Source organism: Vicugna pacos, chromosome 26 (assembly GCF_048564905.1).
Source record: "Vicugna pacos chromosome 26, VicPac4, whole genome shotgun sequence".
Lineage (NCBI taxonomy): Eukaryota > Metazoa > Chordata > Mammalia > Artiodactyla > Camelidae > Vicugna > Vicugna pacos.
In genome coordinates this window covers 27,882,490-27,897,021 of record NC_133012.1, presented here as the reverse complement: position 1 = coordinate 27,897,021, position 14,532 = coordinate 27,882,490, and the positions used below count along the sequence as shown (strand labels likewise).

The 14,532-nt window shown below is 40.4% G+C and overlaps 1 protein-coding gene across 15 annotated transcripts in view; it reads right to left on the bottom strand.

Annotated features, from left to right (window-relative positions):
- Positions 1-14,532, bottom strand: part of CSMD1 (CUB and Sushi multiple domains 1) — a 1,700,362-nt gene that overhangs the window by 372,385 nt on the left and 1,313,445 nt on the right. Inside the window, exons 2-3 of one of the 15 annotated variants that reach the window (XM_072950548.1) lie at positions 12,278-12,396; positions 11,729-11,856 (exon numbers count right to left, since the gene is read on the bottom strand). The exons of 13 other annotated variants lie outside the window; for them this stretch is intronic. The gene's annotated coding sequence lies outside the window, so the exon portion shown is untranslated. The remainder of the gene's footprint in view (positions 1-11,728; positions 11,857-12,277; positions 12,397-14,532) is intronic. One more of the 15 variants, XM_072950549.1, reaches the window with a different exon arrangement.

The following is a 14,532-nucleotide window of genomic DNA, read 5'->3' as shown; positions in this document are numbered from 1 at the left end:
TATAAGTCATTACAAGGTATTGAATATAGTTTCCTGTGCTATACAGTCGACCTTGTTTATCTATTTTATATACAGCACTTCGTGTCTGCAAATCTGAAACTCCCAATTTACCCCTCCCCACCACCTTTCCCCCCAGAACCATAAGTTTCTATGTTTTCTATGTCTGTGAGTCAGTCTCTGTTTCATAAATGGGTTCATAAGTTCATTTGTGTGTTTTTTTAATTCCACATATAAGTGATACCATATGGTATTTTTCTTTCCCTTTCTGGCTTACATCACTTAGAATGATGATCTCCAGTTTCGTCCATGTTGCAGCAAATGGCATTATTTTATTACCTTTAATGGTTTAGTATTCCACTGTATGTAAGTGTGTATATGTATGTGTGTGTGTATATATTATATATATATATAAATTATATATATATATAAATTATATATATATATAAAATTATATATATATATATTATATATATATATATATATATATATATATAAATACCACACTTTCTTTATCCAATCATCTGTCAGTGGGCATTTAGGTTGCTTCTATGTCTTAGCTGTTGTAAATAGTGCTGCTGTGAACACTGAGGTGCATGTATCTTTTCAAATTAGAGTTCCCTCTGGAAATATGCCCAGGAGTGGGATTGCTGGATCATAGGATAAGTCTATTTTTATTTTCTGAGAAATCTCTATACCGTTTTCCATAATGGCTGCACCAAACTACATTTCCACGAACAGTTCCCTTTTCTCCACACCCTCTCCAGTATTTATCATTTGTGGACTTTTTAATGATGGCCATTCTGACTTTGAGGTGATACTTCATTGTACCTTTGATTTGTATTTCTCTGATAATTAGTGATACTGAGCATTTTTCATGTGCCTCTTGGCCATTTGTATGTCTTCATTGGAGAAATGTTTATTTAGGTCTTCTGCCCCTTTTGGGGTTGGGTTGTTTGTTTTTTTTGTTATTGAGTTGTATGAGTTGTTTGTATATTCTGGAAATAAAAGCCGTTTTCAGTCTCGTTGTTTGCAAATACTTTCTCCCATCCTGTAGGCTGTCTTTTCATTTTCTTTTTGGTTTTCTTTGCTGAGCAATTAAAGCACTTTTTAAAATGTAATTTTTGTTCCTGTCTTTCTTCTACTGAAAATATTGTCTTACTCTTTTGCTTTAACACCTATAATTATTTTGTGAAATTGTCATCCTTTTTCCTCATGAGGAAATTGAGACAAGTCAGTCTGATAAGTTACCGAAGGCCCTATAAGGTCTTCAGATTTCCAATATATCAGGGTTTTTTATCCAAACAAACTGTATCTGCTTTGCTTAGCTTGATAACAAAATATTTTGCCAAAATTTTAAGATGAAAGGATATGTATGAATTTTAAGCTAGCAGTCTGCCTATTTTTATTTGATGTTACTACTCACATAAAATATGACAGTATAGAACTGTGTTTTAGGAAATTCAGAAAAATGTAAAGGTTTTGTTTCACATGAGACAAAACTATGACCTAAACTCGTAAGAACACATTAGAATTAATAGGTTAAACTCAAATGTATAAAGTTTATTCTATTTTAATTTAATGATGGCTAATTCTAAGTATGGAAAATAAACAATTTTAAGATTGTATCTTTATCTTCTAAATGACTCAAATTCTTAACATTTCTATTTAGACGTAAGTATATGCCTAATTGGAGTTTTCCTTTCTCGCCAGAGAATGTGCATGTATCCTGGCTTCCTTACACACCATCCAAAATCAGATCGCATCATCCTATGCCTACATTTTGATCTCTTTAGAATCTAGTTTTGGATAATGGTGTAGAAGGTAAACAGAGTCATAACATTGCTGCAGAAGCAGAGTCACCCTCATCCTGCATGACAGCGATCCTATTGCAAACTGGCTCTAGGATTTCCATCAAAGCGTTTATTATAGTCACCATTTCTGTGTATTCTATGTAGTTTCAAATTCTTTATTTGAATTCCAATGTGGAGAAGAACTTGGCCAAATTTTACCCTTAAACTATCTTTGGAATAAAGTGCAATACACAAGTTCTTTTTGGAACCAACATTTCTAGATTCAGGCAAACTTCACTTAGAAGGATCAACATTTGGCGGAAATGTAAATTGGTGCAGCTGCTACAGAAAAACCAGTATGGAGGTTCCTCAAAAAAATAAAAATAGAACCACATGATCCAGCAATCGCAATTCTCCGTGCATGTCCAAAGGGAAAGGAAATCACTATCTTGAATAAATCTGCACCCCATGTTTATTGCAGCCTTATTCACAATACCCATTAAGAGATGGAGATGAATGAATAAAGAAGAGGCGAGGCTGTGACCTACAGCATGGTGATTATAGTTAATAACACTGTACTGTGTGTTTGGAAGTTGCTAAGAAAGTAGATCCTAAAAATTCTCACCACAAAAATAATAGTAATTATGTGAGGTGATGGAGGTGTTAACGAACCTTATTGTAGGAATCATTTGCAATATACACCTGTATCAAATCATCACATAGTACACCTTAAGCTTATACACCATTATACATCAATTACATCTCAATAAGCTGGGAAAACCAGCTCCCCCTGCTTCCTGAGGCTTTCCAGCAGGTACAATTCAGAGAGGACGCAGGCACCAGAGACGGGCCTGAGAATGGGGGCCGTTGTCTGGGTGATGTCCACACAAGCGGTTTTGGTGAAGGAAGAGGGGTAGAAACCTCACTGGCATGGGTTCAGGAGCGAATGGAAGGGGAAAGATTGGAGACACAGAGGGAGTTTGGCTGCAAAAGGAAGGAGAAGTGGGAAGAGTGGGCCAGGCAGAAGGAATAGCTCATGCAAAAGGCAGGAGGAGCGGTGGGCTCAGCGCGGCTGAGACACAGAGAAAAGGTAAAGGCCTTTGCTGTGCAGGGAGCACAGGGGAGAGCAGAGGGAGTGATCCCGGACAACAAGGCACAAACCGATGATGGAGACTGCAGAGGGCAGGAAAAGTGCTTCACTCCAAGTGCAAAGGGAAATTCTAGAACTTAAGCACCCAGCGTACCGGCCATGTTGGGGTGTGTCCAGAAAAGTAGTGCAGACTAAGTCTTAACTTTAGTTCTGAAGGATGATTCCATTTAGAATTTGCCCAAAGAAGAGAAAGGAAGTCTGGGGAAGAGGGGGCTGGGGAAGAAAGGGCATTTGTAAGAGATTAATCAGCAGGCAGCATCATGAGTGCCTCTGTGAGTGGTGCACACGTATGCGTGTGTGCACATGCATGTGTGTGTGGTTGCTGCTGAAGGGACCAGACCGTAGAGAGCCTTCAGGACAGTCAAAACCTGAACTGATTCCAGCAAAACTTGGAAGACTTTGAAACATGGGCAAAGACCTCCTCCAGTTAAAACGTTAGTGCTGTAATGCAGAATCTGCAAATTAGTATCCTATAGTAAGAGCACTTAATGCCCAATAAGAAACGCTGAGTTAACAAAAAATAAAAAGGAATTGCTCAAGTTGCCTCATATACTAAGCTTCATTTTAACAAAGTACACTCCAACTAATCCTCTTAATAGACTGAACATTAATACAAAAATCATAAGAAACACAAGCCTGTTTTTATATTATGATAATTAGATTTTATCACAGGTACAGAAGAGAACATAAATAGGGTATCTGTTCATTTGTTTTCCACCAGATAAAATTAAATTATTTTAAGGATGATAGTAATGGAGAAAAATGTTCATATATTTTACAAGAACATCCAGAGAAGAGATTTTTAGTTTGTCATTTTCATTGCTAAAAGGAGCAAAAAAACAGAAAAAACAGAAATGAAGTTATTCATTCAATTAAAGCAAATTTAAATGCCATTGTGATGTAAATAGCATGAAACGTAAAACTAAAATTTGGTCAAAATATGTCATAAATGATCTTTACATGGATTCTAAAGAACCGTGCCTTAAAGTAAGATGGCTGGTTGGTTGGTTGGGAGGATAGATTATAGCTAAACCCTACTCTTAGCATATTCAATACATAGTAAACTGTATGCAAATTACAGGTCAATCAGCAAATACCTCTACAATTTATCCTGAGAGTCTCTTTTCATTTCACAGAAATTACCACTGTATCTTTACAGGATACATTCACCTAATGCACTTAGTATTCTCCTAATTCTTTTCTATCTTTCAAAGAATAGCACATGAATTAACCTTTACAAAAAGTACACACAAGTATATGGGGTCATTTTTTCCAATGTCAGAAACCTACAAAGACTTGTGGAATACTTATCATATGTATATCTGCACAAAAAAAGCTGTGAAGATTTTCTTGGGGCTGGAGGGTGGAAAATTTCTTATGTAGCCATTAGTGAACTTGAATTTTTACTTAAAGCTATAATTTCCTAGATATACAATAATAGTATCTTGCATGGATGTCACATGGTTTATAGGATTTTATATGCCTTTCAAACTGACAGTTTAAACTATAAAATAGGTGATTTATACAAGCAAATTGAATTCCCTGCAAAGTATTCTAATAATAATCGCAATATACAGCGCTCGCAAAAGAAGGTGCTTTCCATTTCCAAAGCATTTTACTAATTATCCAATTTGTTAATGTTAGTTTATCTCCTTGACTTGTCATATATTTTCATGCATCTTAAAACATGGCTTGTTTTTCTCCTCTGACATAAATTACCACTTAGCAATTCTCTCCTTCTGCTTCCTCTTTGAGAAAATAATGTAAATACATTGAACTCAAGGGATATGACCAAATAAGTAGTATATCAAATAAATATAATCATTTGCTGTAATTAAATTATCCGATTTAATTCAATTAGGGTGGCAATTAATTTGGATAGATTAGTAAAAAAAATGGTGAATACTTCCGAAGTTAAAACATCATTATGTATCTTTGATGATTTATATTAAGGATATTCCATTTTGCATTGAAGACAACAGAGTAAGGGAAACAAAATTGCCCACTTTAAACCTAAAAATCTAGCGCTAAACAAGAAATAGAAGATCAGGAATTCTGAAAAACATCAGCAAGATTTTATGAACTGTTTCTTCTGCTCTTTATCATTTGAATTGAATCTTATTTCCATAATTTAAATTCCCTTACGCCATGATTAGTACAGCTCATTCGAATGCCCATGAGAATGTCTGATCAATAATGGGATTTGAATGAGAACGTTTTATCAGTTTCTTTGCCTCTATGTACAGGCCATGTAAACTGCCGAGACTCAGGGTTTGTTTTAGGACTGTAAACAGAAACAGGCTGCAGGACGCAGGCAGGTCTGGGGCCCTCGTGAACGGGGCACACCCTCCTCCTATGCAGGGCAGCCAGCAGTCAGCTGTCCCTGTCGCTGCATGACTGCAGGCCCAGAATTGCCAAGTCTTCCTGATTTTAAAAGAAACTAGAACCCATGCTTTCTAGATGGAAATCTATCAGCTAAAAAGGAGACTGGTCTGCAAAAGATCCTTTGAAGAGGATGAAACGATAAGCTACAGACTGAGAGAAAATATTTGCAAACCACACATCCAACAGAAGATCAGCATCTAGAATATAGAGCAAACGCTCAAATCTCAACAGGAAAAAAATGGGTAAAAAATGTGAACTAACATTTCACTGGAGAAGATACACAAACGGCAAATGAGCACATACAGCGATGTTTAACATCACTCTCTGTGAAGGAAATGAAGATTAAGACCATAATGAGGTATCACCAGCTACTCACCAGAATGGCTTTTTTTTTTTAAGTCTTAACACCAAATGCTGGAAAGAATGTTGAGAAACTACATCCTATGTATATCGTTTGTGGAAACATAAAATGGTACAGCCACTTGGAAATCTGTTTGGCAGTTTCTTATAAACTAGACACTCAATTACTGTATGATCCAGCAATTACTCTCCCAGCCTTTATCCAAGAGAAATGAAAACCCAAGTCCCAGGGAAAACTGTTCACAGCACAGTGTTCATGGCAGTTTTACTCTGAAGAGCCCCAAACTGGAAACAAATCCATCTTTCAACAGGCCAACGGTTAAACGGTGTTACATCTAGGCCGTGGAACACCCCATGGAAGTGAAAAGGAAGCCACATTTGATACACACAGCCACTTGGATGGCTCACAAAGGAGTTGTGCTCAGGGGAAAAGCCAATCCCAGAAGGTTACGTGGTGTCCGATTCCATCTATGTGACATTCTTGCAACAACAAACTGATACACTGGAGCACAGCTGAGGGGCTGCAGGTGGAGGGGTGGTGCGGCTACTGCGAGGGCAGCGCTGGGGAGACTAGTGGTGGTGCCACTGCTCCATGTCCTGACTGTGGTGCTTATGAGAATCCACAAAGGTGAACAACTGTGTAGAAACACACCCATGCCCCCCCACAACACACACAAATGAGCTCACGTGAAACTGGTGAAATTCAAATAAGCCCTGTGGGTCATCCCAAAGTCAGGTTTCTAGTTTTGAGATTATGCCGTAATTAGGGCGGCTGTTGCCATTCAGGGAAATCAGGTACAAGACCTCCTTGCAGATTTTACTGCAATTTCCAGAAAAATCTATTATAATCATTTCAAAATAAAGGATTTTGTTGTTGTTAAAAAGAGGGATTGGCAACTAAGTAAAAGTGTTTGAAAGACACCGTGTAGGACACACAACAGGGGTGTGAGTCTTAGAGGGTCACCTGTGATGCTGGTAGGGTGTCAGTCTGCCAGCCTCTGGCCTGAATCCGAACGCTTCAAACAGCATCTTGTCCAAGAGCCTTGCCCTGAATAAGTGCAGAAAGACGGGCACGTCCCCTCCTCCCTCAGTCTAAATAAACAGGCAGCACCCAGGCCTCTTTTCACCTGTCCTATGCTACCAAACACACTACCTCCCTCCCTCCCTCCCTCAAAACCAACATCAATTATCAGCATTATCACCGTCTGATCAACACCAGTCAGTCCATTTAACTCCGAATTTCTCCTGCAGTGAGGCTGAGTTATTGACCTGGGCATGTGATTTCTCCCTGAAAACTGAAAGTCAAGTTCAGTTTTATGATTCTGTAATTCTATCAGCACTCCAATGAAGAAGATTTAATCTGAAAATATTTTCAGTTTTCTCCTTACATCTTTAAAAATGTGTTTTAAATAAAATGACAAGGCTTAATGGTTGTGTGTTTTTTTCTGAATTCCCCTTGATGTTCTGTGTACGTCTTGACTTTAAACTCTGGCCCTCCGATCTGTGTACCAGGGCTAATTAACTCACCGACTTAGTTTCCTTATGTATAGAATGGAGGGCTTTAATTTAACTCATAAAGGAGATACCATGATTAATTCGTTTAATCTTTAGACCTTCTGATTGAAGTTACTCACTAAGAAAGTTTTGATCATATAAGATAATTTAATTATGATGAAACAGCAATTCCCTCTCCTAACTGCTCCCGGAGTTATGTACCTGAGTGACACAAACACCAACAGTCCCACGGTTCTCTAGAGTTACAGTGTTTTTCAGCCAATATATGGGAAGATTAAGTTATTTTGTGAAATTTGATACAAATGTGTGTGATATGTTGGGTTTCCAAAGAACTAAGTGACGGAAATGCTAAGGTGTATATTCTGTGCTTTCAGATCTGCAGGTTGTTCCCATTGGCTTTTTGCAATAAGAGTGCATTCTCCAGTCATTTTGCAAAGTAGGTTTGTCCCTTTAATTAATCGATTATGCCCTACAATTGTATCCTGAATCCATTTTAAAATAGATTTTACATACTACTAGGCTTACAGCACAATTTAACCATCTATAATCCAATCAAGCTATATCTTGTTTCACATGTTTTAATAGATCCTTTTTTCTGGCTACTTAAGACATTAGATATGTAAGTGGTCTGATAAATAATCAATGAACCACCTCATTTTGCTTCTGGTTGCCAGTGGTCCCATTCCTCCCCATGCATCTAGACAGTCGCTCCCTTCACAGCAAGATTTTCCACAGCATTTTAAAAGATATTTTAGCTCCTGCAGTGACAAAGGCCTATTTAGAAACTGCAAGCATAATTTACTTATCTGATTTATGAAGCAATTTATGCAATCCACTATATTCAAGCTAGATGGGGATGGATCTTTGTTAAGAAAACAAGGATCTTTAATAATTACAAAACTTCATATTACTATATTTTATGGTGGAACAAAGCAGATTGGGGCAATTATCCCTTGTGTTTTATTAAACCTCTATGCAACTGTTAGAGGTTAATGTGGCTATAATTTTTTTCTACCGTCAAAATCCCACTTTAAAGCTAGACCTAGAGCACTTAGCGCCAGAAACCCAGCACAGAGAATAGCAGGCGTGCCTTTTCCTGTGGCAATTTTACAAATGACTCCAGTCTACCACCGTTCACATAAATCACACATTAATAACAGAGCAATAAAGCCCCCTAAAAACAAAACCTGACGACGGGTGGCATTGCCAGCGATTTAACAGCAAGCTTGGTGAATATAACAGTATTATTATGAAACTGTGGGGTTTTTGTAACTGGATAAAGCAAATCCTGTTAATTTTTGAGAATTATTCACATGGGGATTAATAAAACAACAATGTATCCAGTTACTTGGTAAAGTATGGTCTGAGGAAAATGCCAGTTGGAAATTAGGTCTGGAATCAAGTTTCAGAGGTGGCAACCACACAAAGCACCATCTACAGCTGGTAAGACTAAGGGACATGAAGTCACTCCTGCTCCTGGGGACCCTCGTCTTAGAGATCTCATTAAGGGGGTCACTCAAGTCTATTAACAGCCTCACTCTATCCCCTCCCGCATCTCCCTCCTGTCCACAGCCCTCTTCAAGCTCCAAATCTGGGGACACACTGGACACTGGCAGGGCTGGTCTTCACTGCAATTCTTCAAATGACCTTTCTAAACACTTGCACGTCCTAGTCATCAGCCCAGTGACAAATGCACTCAAGCAGCAGTGGTAGGAAGGAAAGTGAGTGCACGTGGAGTGTTCTCTGACCTATAGAGTACAGACTCTGGATTGCCAAGGAGATTTTACTATAAAATGCCGTCACCTTGTTACAGAATCTTGAAAAAGACAAACTAGTTCCTCACATTTTTTGGCTTCCTTCTGCACCATGAGTACAAGCATTCCTAGGCTACAGCATTTGACTGTAACTGATTAGCTATTTAATTATTTGTGCCTCTGTCACATAATACATATAATTCTGATAACAGGCACGATTGTATCTCAGCCAGTGCCAAGCACATGTCTATAAATGAGAGACTCAAGGGACTCAGAGGCACGAGGAGGTCTAATACGGGAAACGCAGCCCGGCTTGCGGAGGCCCTAATTTAACGCTGCCTCGCATCCTCTCTGTGGATTCTCACTTTCTATGAGTTGACCCACTACTAGGTTGAAAGCCAGTAAATCTCTGCTTTCACTCCACGCTTGGTAGGTGTTGCTGTCTTTATTACAGCACTCTCCGGCAGGCATTTACATGAAACACCGGGAGACCGTACTTTCCTCTGGGGAAGGAATGTTTTGAGCATCTCCACAAAAGCTGTTTGTCTTTCCTCGCATGACTGTGGAATGCAGGAGTAAGATGTGAGATAAAAAGACCCAACTGAAGGAAAGTACAACGTCACACTGTCACACTTCTTCAGGCCACCGTGCAACTAGGAAACTCAGTCGTTCAACAGACACGCATTTACTGAGAAACTTCCCTGTGCCTGAGACTCTGCTGGATACTTGGCAGACACCAGTGAAGAAAGCAGACAAAGATACCCACCTTCAAAGAGTCTCTATTCTGGCAAGGGGAGTGGGAGAGGTAGAAAATAAGTAAGAATATATATGCTTTAAAATATATTATTATATTATACATTATATATGATATGACCCCTGGGAGTGGATCACACAGAAACTACTTTCCAAGTGATGAAAACTACTGGGACCGTTTGCCTTTGCTGTACCTCTCATCCACCCCTATTAATATGGATTAATGGTTTATTTTTTCTTTCCCTTAGCTTCCACCAATCCCTGTTTACACAGAGAGGATTGAAACGAGTCTCTTCCTGGATGAGCCCAATTTTTGGTGATTATGTTACTAAGCTTAGAGGCTGACAGGAAGGGAAGAAATTATGTAAAACATAAGATTAGCCTTTTTCTTTCCTTTTTAGCATACTGGAATATAAGTAAAAGGAGAATATTACACACCAGTGTATTCCATTTGCTCTTAAATTATTCCAGACTTAAGAAAACAAAGACTGTGAATATAACAACTTTAGTGGTAAGTGGATAACACAGCATGACCCAGGGCAGATGGGGAAGTCTTTTATAATAGCTATTTTAGGAAGTGGACTAATTTTAACACCACATTAAAAAGATAAACATGATACCATTGTGACTGCATCTTTAACTGTATAAAGTAGCAAAGGCATCATTTTGCACCACTGTCCCCCAAAACAGAATTACAAAAGTTGGAAAATGTGCCTTTCCAAATAATTATATCTGAGACAAAAGACAATCCAGAGACAAATGGAGCGTCACTATAAAAGACCATATTTGATCGACTGCTTTTCCTTAACAGGAGTATTTGGTAACTTTGAATGAGTATCATTCTGTTTTGCTTCAGGTATTTTTTTTTTAGGTAGAAATAAACTCACTGTCCATGGAAACAAAGGCAATGAAATAAATGGTTTATAGTCAAAAGTAGAATTTTAGGGTCATTTATTTCATAATGTTCTGTTGTTATTTTTTCCCCAAGGGTTTATAAGACAATGCATTATACTGCTCCATTTTCCCACAAGGTTTTATTCAGCTTTACATTAAATAATGACTCTGAACCACATGTCCTATTCTGCTCTGGTATAAACTGTTGTAACTGCAAATGCTTAATACGCAGCGTGTACCATCAGTTTATCTGAGTGAGTTACAACAAATTGATACTGAATTTGTGAAGTCATTTGTCTTTAACGTGACATGGGGAGAACCAGTTCTGGCTGGAAAACAGCCACCAAGGTTTGTCTGTCCTTCTCCCGGCAGACTTCCGCATTTTGGAGTTAGAAGGGCAGTAACGGATGACCCAGCCTCCTGACACTCACCCTGAGGGTTGCTAATGTTGTAATCTGCAGAGGAGAAGACTAAGAAGAGGAGGAAGAAATTACATCTACAGTTACTGACATTTAACAAGAGTGGCGACTTAACAATCCTTTGGTGTTAAGAGGCTCCAATCCCAGAATAAGGAGGAGCCAAGCCTCACTCAGTGATGCAAAGAAGATGGGGGGGTGTTTACTGAGTTTATTCCAGGTGCCCTTTCTATGGTGCGTTGCCCATTTATGTTGCAAAACTTGAAAAGCTTTAAATAATTAGATATATAGAGCATTATGCAGAATTAATACCTTAACCATCTTTGTGTTTTTCTGAAAACATGATTAATAATGGATGAGACTGATGAGAAACCATACTTGTCAATCACTTTATTCTAACAGCTAACATAGGAAATCTCCCTCATTGTCCCCATAGCCTTCCCTGTCCCTCCACCCTCTGTGGTCAAGTTGAGGCATGCTCAGGATTAACATGACCCACAAAGGGATCACTGGGAACATAAGGTCAGGGCAGGATGAAGGAACTGACTGACCTAGGGATTACAGGGCCAGATTCACCGACGATTCATCAGATTCCACTGAGAGCAAGAGGAGAGAGGGAGAGAGAGTCTGTAGGGCTCTTGCTCCACAGCACAGAGAACGAGTTCCCCTGAATTTCCCCTCCCCTCATTTACCTCGTCAGTAAATACTTGCCAAGTGCTTGCTGGCTTGGGTTATCAGAGCATGAAGAAGGGCACGTGTAACTCAGCGTGGGCACAGACAGGAGGAGAATTCGGCTCTCAAAGCACTCACTGTGGACCAATACGTAAATCAAGGAAGATCTCGGGAGAAAACAGGGACACGTGCTGAGAAGGGGCTGGCATCCAGGACTGTGTGATACATCCAGGTACTGGCACCACTCATCTTCCAAACGGAATAATAATTTATGCACCAGCCACTGTGTGTTGGTACAGACTTTTTAAAATGTACAAGTCACAAAACCCTTGCTTTCTCCTGTTACAGTACGTGGCACCTCGAGTCGGTTCAGCACTGGAATGACCTAACTGTGGTAATGGTACCAGACTCTCATCATTAAACTGCAAGCTCCTTATGGTCGTCCATGAACTCCTCCCACCCTCACCCCCTGCCCAGGGCCCCCACCTCTCCTCCTGGCACTTTCCAGATTTCCTCCTGATGCTCCCAGGACAGTTGTGAGGAGTTAATGAGCTTGCGTCTGAAACACCAGAAGGCATGACTCCTTACCTTGTCTACTGCTTTTTTTTTAAACATCTGCATCTTTGGGTGGAGTTTGCCCTCACTGGTTCACCAAAATCTTAGCATTTTTTATCATCTTGAACAGGGTCCCAACAGGAAATGTCGCTCTGGAGGAGAGTAACACACAACGGGGTTCCTCACAAAGGGCTGTCTGTATCAGAGTAAGTCTAGAGAAGCCACCAGGAATCGTGCAGAAACCTGGAAGGAGGTGACAGCCTAGTTATCATCACCCCCAGGCTGGAAGCAACTGGGAGAAAACGAGTACGAAAGCCAGAGGGTTGGACCCACGCAGTGTCAGCCCCGCGGAGAGGAGCTGCGGCCTGGCCTTTGCACCTGCAGGTCCAGCCGGCTGGAGAGGGTTCTGCAAGAGGGTAAGTACCTGGACCTCACTCTGGTGGTTCCCTCCAGCCGTCTGCTGGGCCTTCTCACGGGCAGAACACGACCCACACCCACGGGAGGACAGCTGTCTTGCGCCCACCCCCATCACGTCCTGATTAAGGTCTGCACCAGCGCTGTGCAGTAGATAGAACCTTAGACTCTGGAGTAAAGGGACATTTACAAGGCGTTTGTGTCCCACTGACTCGGGAAGGAGTCCCAGGAAGAAGAGGACCCATCAACAAATCTAAAAGGTCGATAAAGAATAAAAACTACCGAAACAGAGGTCAACGTAGGTGAGGCGGGACCACAGCTAACCATGCTGCCCGACCGCGCGCTAAGCATTTCTTACGAATTTGTTGTTACACCCTTACCCAAGCCCTCAGGGGGAGGAACTGCGTTTTAGGACAATGATGCGCCCTGTGCCACAGAGGTCTGTACACTTGGGTTTAACCCCTAGAACATCGGAGGCTGTGGTCTCCAAGAGAACCCAGACCTCAAGGGAAAGCAGGAATGCTGGACGTTACAGTTGACGGATGGCCTGAAAAAGAATGAGGCTGGTATCAAAGGTACCACGTTTGACGTAAATACTGACTGTAAATAAATTAGCTGCTCTGTGTATAAATGATTCAGGAATGACGTCACCAACTGAGATCTGCAGCAGTGGTCACGAGTGTCTGAAACAGGTATTGCTTTCACCTGTCCACTCACAGCCCATCAAGACGGTGAGGTGTTAAAGAGCACTGGAAATGATAACGGGGCTCATCATAGCCCCACTGGATGGGGCTTCAGGGGGCCTCAACCCCTGTGATGAGCCAAACCCTCTTCTAAGGCCTTAGCAAACAAGTCTGATGTTCAGTCTCACCTCATCCCCTGACAAGTAAGATCTCGTGACATTTGAATCCCCGGTTGACCCACTTCCTACCGCCTTCATGTCTATTTTCATACAGGAAGTTCCCGACGGTGTGCTTTGCAGAGTGCCCACCGCATGTCAGGCACTGGGAGAGGCAACGTACAGAGTCCTTGCTCTAGCTCCTCAACGAGAACCATCAGCTTTACTTTTATAAATGACGCAACCTGGACGCGAACACAGTAAACACTTCCACAGCTATGGAAGGATTGTCTCTCTAGCCTCAAAGCCAGTGTCCTTTTCTCTGTGAAGCTCTTACTTTAGCTTCTTCAGTCACACCTTCTGCATAAACAGCCTGTTACCACTGACGACACTGCTGATCTTAGAAGGCTTACCGTCTCCTCAAGTCCTCATTTCCTCTCATGATTAATTTTCATGTTTAACCAAAAAAAATTGTTTAATGCTGTTGGGAGAAATAAAAGAACGTCTCTAACACCAGTGAGTTATTACATGTTTGTCAATTTGGGTTCAGATAAGGATCCAGACGTAGTCTCCCTACAAAAACAGCCTGTCTGAATGTCACTCTGGCAGACAAATCTGACGTCTACTTGATCTGCTATCAGACTCACGTTGATTTGATGTAATCATTCACCTGCTACATAGTTCTGTTACTGGGGATCATTTCTGCAAGGTTTTTATCCATAAAAAAATTAATTTCAAAATAATTACAAACACCGCATCACTCTCTCTGTTGAACATGCTGAACTAAAAGCTAATGATAACAAAATATTAAAACTCTGTTTTAGAAAAATGAATTCCTTCCTTCAGTAGTTTTCTTCTTTCATCATTTATAAGTCCAGTCTAGTTTGAATAATACTGCCTGTGATTATCAAACAGGAAATAAAATAAAACATTTATAGACTGATCTTTGTATGTGTAAGACACAAGGCCCTGAACTGCAGTCAGCTGGAGAATCCTCCCTGCCATAGACTGAGTTGTGTGTCCCCAAAAGCCGTAT